Genomic DNA, 17,330 nt, shown 5'->3' with positions numbered 1-17,330 from the left:
AATTTCTTGAGTTAAAGACACGAAGAATTTTTGTATGTCTTGTAGCTATATGGCTGTGGTAGTTGAAAGTATGTCTCAGCATGTAATACAATATGACATTAGTAGGTTTGCTCATCACAACTGCAGAAAGTATGAGCATTGGAAATTGAAACAGAGGTGCACATATATGTTCAGATAGATTTGAGCACCAATCCTCCACAAACTTAAGCATTCCACTATTCCCTCACCAGAAGGAATGGCTATTTATTCCATGGTAGCAAGTTGGCTCTGCCTTGCTGAGAGATCTAAGTTTAGTGAATGCATTAAAAAAGACTCATCCACTTTAGACCAGGCTTTAAGTCTTTTTTTCTTCTATGGTGAAGATCAGACTCAGTTTCCAATAAAGAGATACAAAATTATAGAAGAAAAGAAACTTACTCCAGTTTAATAAATTACATTAGCAGAAACCTGGAGAGTATCAATGGGATAGCATTGTAAATGTGTCCAAGCAGCAATCTACTAAGGTTATAGCATGCAGAACAGAGTTTGATTCAAGGGTTAGTTTGAGCAGCTGGAAATGGTTCTGGCTGTGTACTTGCTATCAACTGAAACTAAGACCCAAATGATGTTTTTAGTAAATAAGGTTTACATGCCAGAAATTCTTTGGCATCAAAAAAGGGGGAAGGACTCATGTGGTATCAGGCACTTGACATGTGGCAAGTCCAAAATAAGATGTTTTGAAGTGTAAAATTGTGCAAAAAGGAAGAGTGAAGCATCTCAACTTCATCTCTTTTTTATTGGTTCCATGTTGAAAGGATGACATCTTGGCCATATAAGTTAAACAAAATGTAAGTTTTGAAAGCTGTTTTTACTTGTTTCTTTTACTTTGTTTTAAAATATGGATGCTAGACAATTTAAAGTTGTACATGTGGCTTACAGCTGGCCTTACACTTCCACCAGTCAGTTTTGATGTAGACGAATAGAAATGTTTGAGCGAATTTATCATTTGTGACATAGTTACTACATATTCTCCAACTCTCTACAAAGGGAGGACTCAGAAAGCATTGCCTTTAGTAGACAGTTGGAAACAATGGGCTCCCTGGAAAAGTGCTGCTTATATTCATGGAAAGTATTATAGATTTTCATATTTCAAGGATACACTGAGGAAGTCCTCAGCCCTGAAATCAGCCATGGTTTCAGTGTGTATAGTCACAGTCAAATGGTAGCAGTTAAGTTACTTTCAAGATGAGAATTGTCTTTTTATCTGTCAAGAGAATCTCAAGAACACTTTGCTATGGTGGAATGCTGATGTTTCCCTACAATGGAAATAGCTGGGGTTTATAATGATCTAATTACATTTCAAGTAAAAATTCTTCTGGAGCCTGCTGCATAAATATCTGACATGAATTGTGTACTGAAAGTAATAGTCCTTCTACAAATTGCTGGAGTGTGAGTTCTCACTGATGACCTAGCCTGAAGGAGCCCTGTAATAAAGACCAGGTTTGGTGGTTTGAATAAAACTGTAGAAAGTTATTATATTTTCTTTCTGGACTTTTCATTGGTACTTAACTTTTCTGATATAATAAAACAAATATACCATACAGATTGTTAATACTTAGAGATCTAGAACACTATTGACTTCTACTTGAAGTTTGATTTTATGTTCACTTGCTAATGTCCCTGTTTCTTTATTTTAATGAACTGAACCATAAGGCTTTCATTTTTGCATGTGACCCAAGCAAAGAAGGCTGTCTTACAGATCCAACTTGTGTAACAAAGCAGTTCTGCTCTTGGGTTGACTTGCTTTAAGAGATCTAATTTTGTTAATGTGGGATATAGCCTTTCTGTCAATTTGTGTTCAAGTCACAGAAAATATCTCTAATTCATATCAAAAGCAAGATCACATCTTTGCAATATAATGTCCTTTTGAAATGTTGCTTCTGTCTTGTAATTTGGAAATGGGAGTGGTTGGTTCTGACCACTTTTAAAGGGAAGTTGAGCAATTGTGTGGGTCTTGTCTGATTGATATCTGGCCCTTTAAAACATTAGGTCTGCACAGAAACTTGACAACATAAAATAGAATTACTATAGGTAAAATAATGCTAATCTTTAGCAAGTTTTGGTAATATAAAAATGTTGCGTAGGTGGTCACAGTTGACACTGCTCAGGTGACTAACAACCAGAGACTGGTTAGAAAGCCCATGGACTTATGGGAAAACCAAGTACTACTTTTCTAAAAAACAAGCAAACACACAAACAAAAACAAAAACATAGCAATAAAATGACTCCTAATGGCTTTCTGCTATACTCATAGATCAGTGCTTTGCTTAGTCTTCATCAGAGAAAGTCTCCCCCAACCTCTTGCTGCAGGCAGCGACACATACACAGTCCCTGAGTCAGACATTTTGCAGAGATTGAGAGACCTTAGAATACGCCACACTCAAAGTGATGTCTTCATTAAATTCCTCCCTTTGGGGCTTAGAGAAGAGGAGGCCAAAAAGCCAGAGGGGATGAAGGACACCAAGGCTCTCTAACTTAATGGGATCAAAGCACATATATACTAACAAAGACTCGGGCAGCATGCACAGGGCCTTCATGTGTGTGTACCTGTGAAGCTAGAAGGTCGTGGGTTCAAGAATTGAAAGAAGGAGACACACGCCCCTATCCTTAACCCCAATGGTATCTCCGATTGATAACCACTTCCAAATGAATGCTTAGTTTTCTTAAAGGGAAACTCACTGAGGAAACAACCTACTCTTAAAGGTAGGCTGCATACTCAGTAGTAAATGGCCAACAGAAAATGAACTCAATGGAGCTCACTAGAGTTTTCCTGGCTCATAATATTATGTCAAGGCTTTAACACATTTCTCTTATTTTAATTTTTATTCTCTCTCTCTCTCTCTCTCTCTCTATCTATCTATATATATATATATCTTACAGATCTTTTGTGCATATATTTTGGCTTCCGGTTTAGTGTTCTTACAGGATTCCTGAGTGTATAAATGGATGGGTCTTTGAATTTACATCTGTATTTTGTATCTTTTCTTGAGTTTGTTTTGTTCTATTTGTTTGCTGTGTCCTATTCTGAAATGTTAGCTTTGTTTTATCTTATTTTATTTAATTATTATCCTTTAAAGCCTGTTTGTTTTCCAAAGAGAGAGAGAAAGGGGATGGATCCAAATAAGAGGAGAGTAGGAAAGGAACTTGAAGGAATAGAACTAGAAGAAACCATAATCAAGTTATATTTTATAAGGGGGAAAATCTATTTTCAATAAAAGTAGAAGAAGGAGAAGAAGAAGAAGAAGAGGAAGAGGAAGAGGAAGAGGAAGAGGAAGAGGAAGAGGAAGAAGAAGAAGAAGAAGAAGAAGAAGAAGAAGAAGAAGAAGAAGAAGAAGAAGAAGAAGAAGAAGAAGAAGAAGAAGAAGAAGCAGCAGCAGCAGCGGCACAACCTAACTGGTCAATACTTTCCCTGGAAATATTCTAGATTCAGTAAAAGAGGGTAATGAATTATGAAGATATTTGCTGTATTAAATAATGGAAGTTGAAACATGTGGCATAAGTAACTCTCAGATAGAGATATGAAATAGACCCTCAGAAATTATTCAATTTTTAGATGAATTCTTCTAAATCATCTTGTATATAATTCTGAACATAGACAGTAATATTCTGCAAATGTCATTTAATTTTTCTTCACTGCTCACATGTATGATTGCCTTATGATAAAACCTTCCAAAGAGAGCAGAAGTATAAATCAAGTATCAGAATAAAACCATGGCATTTCCTTTAAAAATAAAATGGCCACCAGTAGTGATGATTGCTTAGTCTACCCATAACAGGAATGATATTGAGCCATTAGGATAGTATAGCAGCCCATGGTGGCTACACAAGTTGGAGAATTCTACTTAATTCTTTTATATAGGGATGGAGAAGTGATCTCTCTTCTCCACTAGAATAGATGTTTGTCTATAAGAGTTCTTAATTCAGACCGTTGTCCTTATTAAGTCCCTTGGTATGTGTCAGCTAATCACATATGGCACTGATTCTGGAGGAATAATTTCTTTCAGTAAATAATTGAAGGAAAGGAGTAATGATAGGTTCAGTGACAGGAGGAGGACCAACTGAGCATTTAGTGCATTCAGTTCCATGGCCATGAGGGTTATTTATGACACAGATTAAGGTTCTGTCCCTCTTAAGTGGTATGTGTTTGACGAAGACAGAAATCATTACACACATTGTTAGTCTACCCATGGTTATTGGCTAGACTGTAGTATTTATAGGACTTCCTTCTCTAAGAGACATCCTAGATTCCTATTCTCCACTATGTTGAAATTAGGAGTGTCCACGTGACCATGAAGCCAATTCACGAGTAGTTGTAGCTGTAACTAGGAAAGTTAAGGTCAAGATGCTAAATCTCACAGACTGGGAAAACAGAGAGGCTGTGTAACACATTCCAGTCCATCTGGCATGAGAAGCTTATGTAAGACATGCCTTGCTATGGTGCTTCTATGGTGCATTTTGGTGTTACCTGTTACTGTAAACTTGTTACCAGTTCCATACTAACAGCTGGAGTACCATCCTGAACCTGATCCAGTAGTTTCTTTGGATATGTGTGTGGAGAACAGGAAGTTGGGGAATTAAAGGGAATGGGAGTTGATAGGTGAGGATTAGAGAATAAAAATTATCAAAATACATTGTATGAAGTTCTGAAGGAATTCATGAAAATACTTTATAAGAATGTCTTGGCCAATATAAAGTACCAGTCAAATGTCTGACTGGTCTAGCAAATGCATATATGCATGTTGCATAAGCCTTCATGCACTAATTCTTTTAAGCTAAGCTGAGATAGAGCTGCCTTTTACCAACTGTGGAAGGAAAATTTATATTGCTTAGTGAAGAAAACTTATTGTTGATTTAACAACTTTGTAAACATTAGAAATTAGGAAAGGCTAGCTAATTATCTTTTTTTTTTAAAGTGAAACTAGTGAAATTTCAAAGAATATTTTTTTCTATAAATCACAAAACTAAATAAAATAAGGAGAGTAGTTTCAAGAAGTCTCTATGCAGTGCTGTGATTGCACTCTGCCCAGGGACTTGGGCAAACGCTCTGATCCTAGCACTTCGAGATGAGTAAAGAGTGATTTCCAAAGCCACACTCTATAATCAAGGCACAGTATGGTTCAGCTTTGGTCTTCATTTCCTCATATAATTAATGAATAACTAAAGTTTCTTTCTGGATTTTTAGATTGGCCAATGATTTAGTTGTATATATAACAATTCAAAAGTTATTTATTTTTAAAAGTTTCTTTGAAAAATTTGTTTGTTTGTTTTCTTTTCTTTTTCAGACAGGGATTTTCTGTGTAGATATGTCTGTTCCTGAACTAACTCTGTAGATGAGACTGGTCTCAAACTCAGAGATCCACCTGCCTTAGTCTCCCAAGTGCTAGGATTACAGACACGTGCCATCATGCCCTTTCTAAATTTCTTTTTCATGTGCTTCACATACGAGTTCTGTATTTACAGAATATCTCCACACACTTCTTCTAAATCTCTCTCCATCCCAATTCTTTCTCAAATTCATCCTTTCTTATATTTACTTATTATTGTTTTACACACATATACACACACAGACAAACAGACAGACACATACCTTTAAAAATACAAGCTGCTAGTTTATTCAGTGTAGTTTATATGTATATATGTTTTGGCGACTGCTCTAATTGGCTAACTAATCAAAAGTCTTGATTGCCAGCAGACTTAGTTTCTCTGTCTCTTCCTCTGCGGTCATTACTTGCTTGTAACTCATCAAGGAGGGCCAGAACTTTATGAGACTTCATCCATCAATATTGCTATGTTATAGTTTTAATCTCAATTACTTGTGTGTCTGTATATGAGTTTACTTAAAAATACATTCATGGTTTATCCTTTTGAAGGTCATACTTATCAACATATATATATATTTTAAAATTAAGAGCAATTTTTCAAAAGTTCAAAGCAAAGCAATTTCTCAAGAGCTATTACATGGGACTTTCCTTCCCAAATCAAGCTTTTACAAGTTTGTGTTTTAATTAATCAATTAATTAGCTAATTACTTCATTGATTAATTAATGTCTATGACTACATTGTCAATCTCTTCAGACACACCAGAAGGGGGCATTTTGTCCCATTACCGATTGTGGTGAACCAGCTTTGTGGTTGCTGGGAATTGAACTCAGGACCTCTAGAAGAGCAGTCAGCTGAGCAATCTCTCCAGTCCCTATCTTTTTATTTTTAAGATTTATTTTATTTGGTGTATGTGTCTGTCTGTGCACTGCATGCATCCAGAAGACAATGGAGACAAGAAGAGGGTGTTGGTGTCTCTGAAAGTGAGGTCCTAAGGACTCATCACTACTGGTGGTAAGAGTTAGCTACTCATGTGGGTACTCAGAGCACAGCTGGGCTGTTTGATTTCTGACTAGATGCTTATTTGCAGATAGAAGTCTCGATCTTATTTAACCTAAAGATGCCGTGAAGTTTATATTGCATGAATTTTGGGTTGATTCACTTCTACAGTGTTGAAGGGGGCCTTCCACATTATTGGTTTTAGTAATATTGTCTTCCTGTGAGGCAGGGTTATAAGGAGTAAGGAGTGTCTGCCAATAAAGCACTCCTAAAACTGCCCTGCAGACAGAAAAACAATTACACATGTTAGTTATTTATATCAATGAATAAATAAAAAAAAATTCACATAGAAAAATGGAGTGTTTATTTGATTTTACCGGTCAAATTATGAAATTAAGAATATATGGAGACAGGAACTGGGTAATGTCCTGTCCTGCAAATGAGTTCAAATCCAGAAAAAAACGGTAAAACAAAACAAAAGAAAAGAAAAAGCCCCAAACAACAACAAAACAAACAAAATAAAACAAAACAAAACAACAACAACAACAAAAAACCAGTAAGCCTGGGCTTGGTGGCACATGTTTATAATCTTATTACTCCCACTGTGAGGTAGGAAGTGGAGACCAGGAAATACCTGGAAACTTGTAGGCCAGCTATCTTGGAATACATAATAGCATATTAAAAAACAAACAAGATGGAAGGCAAAGACCTACACCAGATTTGGTCCTCTTAAACTTCACATGCCCAGTGTGGCTCATGTGTACTTGTACCTATTTAAACACACACACACACACACACACACACACACACACACACACACAAATATCACACTCACATGCACACATACATAAATGTATCCAACACACACACATGTACACACACACACACACACACACACACACACATTTAGGGAGACCAACACATTCACCATATAATAGTTCATAGCTGAGATTCCAGAATATGGTTTAGGACTCCATTGTGTTTGTTATGGCTAACATGTAATTTGATAAGGATACTGTTTTTCTATATAAGGTAACATATTTTGTTTTTCTTCAAAAGAAACTATAAACAAAGTTTACATGGATGTGCTACTAAGGGGTGGAAGACTTTAATCTCATTTGAGATAACTTGGGCATTTCTGGCTATTCTTGGTTAGATTTTACTTTGACATGGATATAACCCTGATGATTATTTTTTTGTTTTTTAAATATGCAAATTTGTGATTTTTCCAGTCTGCTATTATAAAAGCAGTAGTATCCCCTTATCTGCCTTTTGGTAACATTATCTTTGTTTTTTTTAATGCTGGCATGGGGACAAATTATATACTTAGTATACTATATGCATAGAATTTATAAATTTCTTCTTATGCAAAATGTAGTTTGATTTTTTTCCTAATTGTTGTTTCCTAACTATATTATGAATGCTACTAGGGAATAGTGGCTCCCACTTTTTAAAAAATATTTACTTATGAATATAATGATTTATTTATGATTGAAATTTTCACAAAAGATGATGTAAATCTTACATGTCTATTTCAGAATTGTAAATTCTCATACATATTACATTTTTTCCTATTTTAAATAATATTGAGATTCTGTGTAATAAAGTACCAATGTACTCTTGAGAAATTTTGAAAAGCCATTGATGGTTATGTATTCAACCTCTTTGGGCTTGTGTCTGATCCCATAAAGTGCTAATTTGAAATCCTAGCTACCTTGTTCTCATGACAAAGGCTATATGCTGTGAACTGTTAAATAACCCCTAATATTTATGCCATGCTTGGTTAAACAGGAAATGGGCTATTTCACTATAAATAATGCACAAGTCCATTTTAATAACCCACCATGGTGCCACCTTAGAAATTGCTTTGCATTTATTGATCGCTAAGAGTGAAACTGAAATATTTGAAAACATTACATGGCCTTATATCACTAGCTACAGATAAGGAAAAGAGCACTCAGTATATTTCTGCCCCTAAACTCCACATTTCCACTCTACCCAATTCTCTAAGGTAAATCACTTCAACAATTTAGATAAGCAGAATATTTGCTATAACAGGCAACTCGTAGAAGAGATTAACATTTGTTAACTAGGTTGTTAATGAAAACATAAATTCATGTGTATGACTAGAGGTCCATAGAGTCTAAGACAGGTCAGTTTGACGGTGATGGTCCCAAGTGATTTGAGAGGCAGAGAAAGCAAGTGTGAGTGTGACAAACTAGATGTAGTGAATGCTATTTGTCAAAAAAAAAAAAAGTTCAAAATTAAATAGGCAAAGGGGAGGTAGGTGTGAATTTGAATTTTAAGCAGATGGTCATTTTAAGAGATTGGTTTTGTGTCTCTTAAAACTGTCCTTCAAATTTATATATATATATGTATATATATTATTTTCAACACATGTACATAAATTATTGGTGAATCCTCACTTGTCATCTGAATAAAACAAATAAACAAATATTGACCAGCTACCTGATACATTTGCACTGTGTAAAATGTAGAGCTGGTGCACACTTCCTGGTAGTTTTTCTGGTTAAGTTTAAAGGAAGTTGGCTTTGAAACTAACTCAAACTAATGACTTAATGTCTGTGTTGCTCAATAGGTATGTTTTGTTTCTTGAATCATATTTACTGGTACATGCAGGGTTACTGAACTCTGAATGTTCAAAACTACAGCTAATTTACATTAAATATAAAAAGTTATTTCTGAACATATAGGACATCTTACTATATAGATTATAAAAATTGCAGCAACTCTTATCTGAGGTTGAAGAATATCTCTCTCACACACATATACACCACCTCTCGTTCTCTCTCTCTCTCTCTCACAGACACACACACACACACACACACACACATACATAAAAGAGAGAAAAAGACTATAGATAATTTCAAGCCTATGATCTTTTTTTAAATCATGAATATCAAGTGGCTAAAGCATTTTTTACTTTATTTTTCTTATTAATTTCAGTGGCCAATTTAATGAATAAATAAAACAATACATAACTATTTAAATAAAAGAGAAACAAAGTATGGGTTTAATTCACAGAGCATGAAAGCATTGCTGAATCACCAAATATTATCTATAACAAAGTATGTGAGTAAATTCTCTTCACAAGTAAAGGATTCAGTTATAGTCTCAAGAAAAAGATGATTCAGATGATTAATTTTTATACACTTTGCAATTTTTATTGCTTCAATTTGTTTCCTTGTAGGAAATAAATATAACTCTGTAAGTTTAATACTCCACATTAATTTCACTATGATAGTCCCTCAAGGGAGAAAATACGTAGAAATAAAAATATTTAAATGCAGCTCTTAACATTAAGTGCTTTGTTATTTAAGCACTCTTAATTCAATGCTGTAACATGATTTATATATAAAATTCAGGAGATCTATAAAAGACAAAGAAGAAACCCCATCAATATATCTAAACAATGCAGCTTTTCCAGTTAGAGTGAGTCCAGTGGAGGTGCTGATGAGACCACTCCAAAAGGAATGCTGTCTCCAATTCCTCCTTTCACAAATACAAAGTACCCTGGTTTGTGTGGGATGTTAAGGAGGCCATCTTTACCTCTTTCTCTTGATACAATTCTGGAAAAGAATCACAAACTTAGCATCGCCACAAACTTTGGCCAGTTAGACATTGCTCTCTATACTTAGGAGGAAAACGAGAAAGGGGGATCCTCAGGAATAGAGAAATACAAGCATGCTCAATTTCTAAATAAAGGCGTTGTTAATTTTTTTTTTTTTTTATTCCAAGTATTCAAAAGCAAAGATTGGGGTAAGAGGTGAAGAATAAGATTTATATGAAGACACAGAAGATGTTTCTGAGGTAAATTGTCAGCGAATTGTTTTATAACCAAGTGAAATGTGTTCCCTGGTTCACCCTGTTTATCACAGTCCTGTGTAAAATCATAAGAACACAGATGCATGCTCTCTCATCTCCACTGTACTCCTCCTCTTTCCACTCTCCCCCAGCACACAGTCCAGCAGCCTCTGTGGAGAGCCTTGCAACAAGCACCTCAAAATAAAAACTCTATCCCTCTAGCCCTCTGTTATATTATTATCGGAGTCAATAGGGCTTAAGTGGTACCCTTTATTCTTTAGCCTTGTCTAAAATTTCAGTCAAACCATCTCAGAGATTGTAATTGTGTCATTTACACAATTAGTCTTCTAACTCTACTTAGAAATTATGCCGGCAACACTCTCGTATTTTAAGACGACCATTCTACGAGTTTTGTATGTAAATTACTCTCAGACACATTAACTTAATCTGTACTTTTATGCTGATGTATACATGTATCTGCTTCAGAGGAGATTGCTTGTCAAGATAACAATGCCTCCATCCAAACAAAACTCAGAGTTCGTCGTTATGGAATGCTGTCACATTCAAGAGTTTGCTTAAAAGTACAGCTAGTTTTGAAATGCAATCAACTTTTAGGTTGTCTTACCTTTTGCTGAAACTAATTGCATGAAATATTAAAAGTATGAAAAATTTCTCTTTTCGATAAGTTTATGACATTCAAGTTTCAGAACCATAAATTTTCTTTTCTATTAAAAATAGACAGCCGCTCTGTATGCACTTTTTAATACACCGCTCTGTACTTCAATGCATTTACAATTGTGGTACAACTGTGCAAGGACAGAGTGGGTTCTGAATAATGAGGACCAGAAGCTGTGTCTATGAGCTGGAAGCAGGGATGGTTAGAAATTTTGTACAGGTGGCTGATGACGGATGGAGGTGGAAACATTTCAGGGTTAGCATTTCAAGTTAGCACTGGAGGGGGGTGGGGGGAGACACTCTACCTGTGTAGCCCAGCGAATTGTCATCATTATCAGAGGTGGGGGCTGGCGTCCCGTTGTCGGTCCCCCTCTCTAGGTCCTCAGGGTCTGTCGGAAACAACACCAGAGCTGCTGATGGGGTCACAGAAGTAACAGTAGTTGCCATTTCGATCACAGCATGTCCAGACACAAGTAAATCCACATGTGACAGAAAGACACACAAGGACAACACACAGCACACGTCTTCCTTGCCCTTCCTGCAGCACACTGAGCCCCGTGCAGGTCTCCGCACCATGCTTACAGTTTCTTCTTTTTTTCCCCCTTAATTTCCCTAATTCTCTACACTGCCTGCACCTTTGCTGCACTTCAAAGCTGGCGGAGGGCTCCGACTGCCCTCTGTGAGGCCGCCAGCATGACTGAGGGAGCATATGGAGGAGGGAGAGGGCAGGGTGGCTGACTGCTAGCATCGCTAATTTTCTACCTTATTGTTAATCAAAGCTATTGACTGTGATCACTCCCCATCATCGCTTCATCTCCTGGCAATTACAGACTCCAGGGACTGTACTTCAGATGAGAGCAGGAGAGAGCGGGTAAGGGTCTTGAGGCAGAAGGAGACCGGAAGAAAAATGCTTCACTCTTTTCCCTTGGAAAAGAAAGAAAGAAAGAAAGAAAGAAAAAAAAAAAAAAAAAACAGTAAAGAAAGCCAAGCACATCCTATGTCTTTGGAAGACACCGATTTCTCCTAGAATAAAACTGAGAAAAACTGAACGAGTGACTGGGTAAAATAGCACCTGACTTGGAATATTGTTTTTCTTTGAATAGCATTCCAGATTGCTTGATAGTCTTTATTGCAACCAGCCATATAACTATTACTATCTATGTATTCTTAATTTTCTCAAGGAGAAATGCTTTTTAATGTGCTTGAAATTGCATGTTTGTTTTCCCTATGCAGAATTTTAGAGATGAGACTGAACGAAACACTCAGGTCTGGTAGTCAGGGGCAGAAGATCAGTCTGTGAGTCACAGCAGTCTAGGGATGCTGCTGTTATGTTAGCATTATCTGTTAGCATTCCTTCTAGGCTCCTCCCCACAGTTACCTGGCAACAGCCAGGTATTTGCCCCCTCTTGTTCTCATTTACTCTCTTCTCTTTTACTCTATGCCCCTTCTCTCTCTGACCTCTTTCTCCCCTTTCCCCTCCCTCTTTCTCTCCACATGTTCCTGGCCAGTCTCTCTCTCTCTCTCTCTCTCTCTCTCTCTCTCTCTCTCTCTCCCTCTCCCCATCTCCCTCTCCCCCATCTCCCACTCCCCCATCTCCCTCTCCATCTCCCTCTCCCCCATCTCCCTCTCCCCCATCTCCCTCTCCCCCATCTCCCTCTCCATCTCCCTCTCCCCCATCTCCCTCTCCCCATCTCCCTCTCCATCTCCCTCTCCCCCATCTCCCTCTCCCCCATCTCCCTCTCCCCCATCTCCCTCTCCCCCATCTCCCTCTCCCTCATCTCCCTCTCCCCCATCTCCCTCTCCCTCTCCCTCTCCCTCTCCCTCTCCCTCTCCCTCTCCCTCTCCCTCTCCCTCTCCCCTCTCCCTCTCCCTCTCCCACTCCCTCTCCCTCTCCCTCTCCCCTCCCCCTCCCCTCCCCTCCCCCTCCCCCTCCCCCTCCCTCTCCCCCTCCCTTTTCCTCCTCCCCCCACTCTTTTTACTTCACAACCCCACTTGCCACAACCCAAATAAACTCTATTCCAAACTATATCTGTCTATGGCTGGCACCTCAGGGGGAAGGGACACCTCAGCATGCCAGCTGAAGCACCCCTCCTACTTCACCTACCAAAACATAACCTGTCCTCTTTTACAGAAAACACAACAATATCTATATGTGCTAGGTAATTTTGATCATCACTTCTTGCGTTGCTGCTGTTAAGTAGCCACAGAAACAATAAAGACTATAGCTTCTAAGTCAAATAGTGTGGAATCATAGGCCGTTCAAGTTCTGTGGGCTTTTATTACCCTTAAACAGCATTTGCAGGGGATTCTACTCTCTTGCATGGGTAAGAAGAGCTGTGAGCTTAGGAAAGAAAGTGAGCCACTTACAAGTGAGGCAGTAACCACGCACAGGTATTGTCCTTCTAGAAACATCACAGGCATCCTGAATTTTGTGTCTCTGCTTGTTTTTAGTTAGGGCAACACGTTTTGTCTCAGGCAGAGCTATTCAGGGATGACTTCAGAATTTTCAACAAGACATAAGAAGTCCATCACAAGTCCACAACGAGCTAACTATTATCCCAACTCATTTTCTTGTTCTCTGTGCTCCTTATCACGTGTGTCAAAGGATGACACTGTTGTGGTTAATGGCAGAAGAGAAGGGTTTGGATCTGTGCAGACAAACCAGGGGTGGGGTGGGGGAGAATGTTCACTTTGCCTTATTTATTTTTCTCTCTCTAGGGATGGCTTTGTCATGTTTAGTCTCAAAAGTGACTTTGGAAATGGTCAGGCAGTGCTTGTCAGCTCTTTAGCCCTGTAGCTTGTTAACATGCTAAATGCATCCATTAGATAGGTTGAGAAGTGGGTGTCATTGGGTAATTTGGGGGCAGCATTAGGTACTACACTGCTGGACCACAGAGTAAGTAACCTTGCTCAAGGGGTTTAAATAGAGGCTGACACAGAGAAATGAACAACAACAATGAAAACAACAACAACAACAACTACTGTTCATGTGTATTAAAAGGCTTTTAAGGAAAGGAGCAATCCCACTTTTTAAATATTATTTTTAAAAAGCACAATGTGCACAGAGTCACTTGAGTTTTTTTATGGATCAATTAGTTTTAGTAACAAGCACACTCAAGGCAAACCCTTACACTTAACTATGAGGGGATAGTTGCTGTAAGATGGTTGCGCTATTTCTAATCAGTTTGTTTAAAACAGGATAGCATTCTTCCAAATCTATGACTGAATTAAGTTGCCTTGCTTAGGTAACATCAGAAAACTGTGGTATAGGTTTCTATGTTTTTGTTACTTACTACTGATGCCTTCCTGGAAATGTAAATTATTTTCTTAAAATCCTTGGAAATAAGGAAAGTGATTTCATTATCATTGAAATGAGCTTCCTAAATCTACTTAAAGGGGAAAATAAAACCTTCATCTAACTCTTCTTATCATTGGTGCTTTGTAAACTTTCCTCCTGGTTCCTACCCACCCACCATGCTGGAGCCTCCTTTTCAGCTTAGAAAAGATTAGACTGTGCATTATCCATCAGTTTCACCGTATCTACAAAGCCCATCCCGACTATCTAGTACTGCCTTTAATTAAAGACATGCTGAGCCGAAAGGAAAGGGAGGGTGCCATTTTTACTAACTTCACTGATTTTTCTTCCTTCTCCCCCTTCTTGTCAAAAGTTAATGATAATATGAAATACCCCATTGACTCACTCTGTGTGAGCTGGAAGCTGAATTTTGGGTCAAAAAGACAGATACTTGGTGTGTGTGTGTGTGTGTGTGTGTGAGCCTGTTGTTATTAAGTAGTATTGATTACTGACTGGGCCACAGGCTAGAAGATAAAGAGGTGAGAGGGTATTTTGTGTTAACATGTTTGTAGGAGGGCTCTCCTGTAGATTCTGAGTCTAGGGTTCTAGAGGCCTGAGTTCAAGGAAGTGTAGGTACTGTTTGTTAATTTAAGCCTACGTGTCTTCTATGAATGTATTGATTGATACTGGGGGCCTTAGATTTCATGGGCATGTTATTAAGATGAAAATGTAAACTCCCCAGGTTGGGTGCTTTATTTTTCATTTTCACACAGAATTGAAGGTAAAAGATAAATTAATGAAGACAAATTCTGATTAAATGACTAGCTCTGAGTAAGAAACAACTGGAAAATGCCAAAAAAAAAAAAAAAAAAAGCATTTCTCTACTAGTATCACATACTGAAGGGAAAGTACTATAAATGCACTCAGATGATTTTGTATCCTTTCTCTCTCATAAGCCTATATTAGATATAAAGCAACAAGGCAAGTAGATCTTTATGACCAACTCAGGTGAGATACACTCCTCCAGGGAAGTTAGTTCCTATTTGGTGATCACTATCTTCCAAAGCAACCAGTTTCATTGTTATGAAGTCCTGTCTTTCATTTGTTTGTTAAAAACAAATCTGCTATTTGGGTTCTCTAAACCTCAGTTTTGGTTCTAATCTAATCTAATCTAATCTAATCTAATCTAATGCTCCACCAACAGCTTAATCACAGTCCACTGCCAACTCAACCTCATGTCTGCAAGAAGCAATGTCAAACTTTCTCTCATCCACTGTCCCTTCAATGTAGCCTTTTCCTAGTATTTCTATTTTGTATTACCTATTTTACAAAAATGTGAACAATATTTTAATTACTTTATAGTTCAGTAAATGCTGTTATCTGGGGAACAAACAACTCTAGACTTAATAAATACTAGCTTTAGTATTTATTTAAAAAAAACCCGACTTGCTTGACTTTATCTTCTATGTGGGGCTGCATAGCATTCTTGAACCAATAATATATAAGATTATATATAACAGCCTTTCACATATTTAATAATACTAAAACTATAAACAGAATAAACACTAGAAATTATTCCTTTCTAGTAAACTTTGTATTTAATGACAACTCATTCAACATTTTGATATATGGAAATTTTTTTTATATGTAACTTAGCACATGCTACAAAATTTAAAATACTTCTGCATTTTAGAATTGCTTGATAGGGCAAATTAATATGCTCATATTGAAAACAGATCCAATCTGCCTCGATGATTGTCAACAGCACACCCCTTGTTGATAACACTCACTGCATTGCAGAATAAGGCTCCTGAATGTATTATTCTTTCCTATCTAGAACTTCATATCATTTAATGAGCAATAAATAGCCCTAAGTTTTTTCGGTGGAATGAAGTCACAGAACTGAATATTTCCAAGTACCAAAGTATCACTTCAGAAATCACTTGCTAACTGTAAGGAGAAAAATATACGTTGATAATAGCTGGATCAGATAGTCTTCACTGTAGCTCAATAATCAAACTCAGCCTTCCCACAGTAGGTGTCTCAGAATGAAAAGACAGTTTTCTAGTTCATCACAGTTTCACTTCTAGACATGCCATGTTTGACTTGTATGCAATCAAACCTAAGACCCGACATCAAATGTACAGAGAACAACATCTCCTATTATTAGACAATGCAGGTAGAATAATTAAATGGTGAGGTGACGTCATGGTGTTTCTGACTTGAAATGGCGGAGAAAAATACTGTGTGAGGAGCCAGAGAAAGAAGATGACACATGTTAGCAATTCATTTACTATGGAAACATCAGAAGTGATAGTGGGGTAGGATGATCATGTCATCTAAGCGAGTCCAAGATGTGCTGCACTGACCCTTCTCTTCCCCCTTCCACGTGTAGACGGCTCTTTTCATAGGGTCGTCCTGGCCCACCATTCATATTTCTCTAAGTTGTTCACCAAGCCTTGGTAAACAGTGCTCCAGTATGGAAATGTAGATGCCCAAGAGGAAAAAAAAAACTACGATATTCAAGTTTGGAGCTTCAAAGGTAACCTTAGTAGGTCATATGCTTTCCTGGGATGCAGAGAATGGAAGATCTCTATGAGTTTGAGTCAAGCCTGGTCTACACAGAAAGTTTCAGGACAGCCAGGGCTGCATAGTGAGAATCTGTCTCAATAAACAACAACAACAACAAAATACCCAAACAATAACCATTCAAGCAAATTAATTTGGAGTATCATTGGTTTATATAAACAATTTTAGTTACTTTGCAATTCATTATACATTAAAATTTTTGCTCTTAGCATGTTTCTGTGACCCTGGTCTGTTCAGTCTGGTTCACCTCACAGGATTTATATTAAAAATGAGTCTCCCCTTTGGTCTACTGTTCAGTGTTAAACTCTTTTTTTTTTTTTTGGCATTAATTGACATTTTGAAGATGACCATTAATAAAAGATTAGGGAAAAGCAAATGAATACAAACTACTATCAATATGAGAATTGTGTTCTACAAATTGGATCAATTCTCATCGATTCTTTCCTACTAATCAAGAGGAATGCAGGGAATGGGTCCTTTAAATGAAGTACTGAGAACATTTAGTTAGAAACCTAGGCAATGAATTACAAGATTAAGTAGAAAATTGTAAAGATTTAATCTATATCAGAACCCTACAGGATCAAATTGA

The sequence above is a fragment of the Arvicanthis niloticus genome, chromosome 12 (assembly GCF_011762505.2).
Source record: "Arvicanthis niloticus isolate mArvNil1 chromosome 12, mArvNil1.pat.X, whole genome shotgun sequence".
NCBI lineage: Eukaryota > Metazoa > Chordata > Mammalia > Rodentia > Muridae > Arvicanthis > Arvicanthis niloticus.
The sequence above is the reverse complement of the archived record's forward strand: the minus strand, read 5'-3'. Positions refer to the sequence as shown.